A 462-nucleotide genomic window follows, 5' to 3' on the forward strand; every position below is an offset into this window, starting at 1 on the left:
TTTAAGGGGGTCTTAATACTTTCCGTACCCACTGTATATATATATATATATATATATATGTATATGATTTTATTTTTTTCTAATTTTATTTTTTTATTCTGTATTTTAGAATAATAGTAAAGTCATCAAAGCTGTGAAATAACACAAAAGAAACAAAGTTGCCAGTTGTCTTTATTTTTTAAACAGTTATGACAGATATGTATGCTGGAAGTAGTGCTGGGCGGTATACCGGTTAATACCGAATACCGGTGTTTATTTTTGTTATGATATGAATTTTTAAAATACCGCAATACCGGTGTATGTGGCTTAAACAACGTTCGGAATGCGACACTGTTTGAAAGGGGTCCCTTTTCACTGGTGCACTGTGGTCAGGGAACAGCTGTATGTGTTACTAAGCGTGAAAGTTCCAAAACTGAAGCTGTAGAACTAATAGAACGTGATGACACAGAAGAACTCATCCAC

At 34.0% G+C, this 462-nt stretch overlaps 1 protein-coding gene across 1 annotated transcript in view; it reads left to right on the top strand.

Moving 5' to 3' along the window:
* Positions 1–462, top strand: part of LOC107573815 (E3 ubiquitin-protein ligase HACE1-like) — an 18,768-nt gene that overhangs the window by 5,649 nt on the left and 12,657 nt on the right. The gene's annotated exons all lie outside the window — the stretch shown is intronic.

The sequence above is a fragment of the Sinocyclocheilus grahami genome, unplaced genomic scaffold, assembly GCF_001515645.1.
Source record: "Sinocyclocheilus grahami isolate Dianchi unplaced genomic scaffold, SAMN03320097.WGS_v1.1 scaffold2041.1, whole genome shotgun sequence".
Lineage (NCBI taxonomy): Eukaryota > Metazoa > Chordata > Actinopteri > Cypriniformes > Cyprinidae > Sinocyclocheilus > Sinocyclocheilus grahami.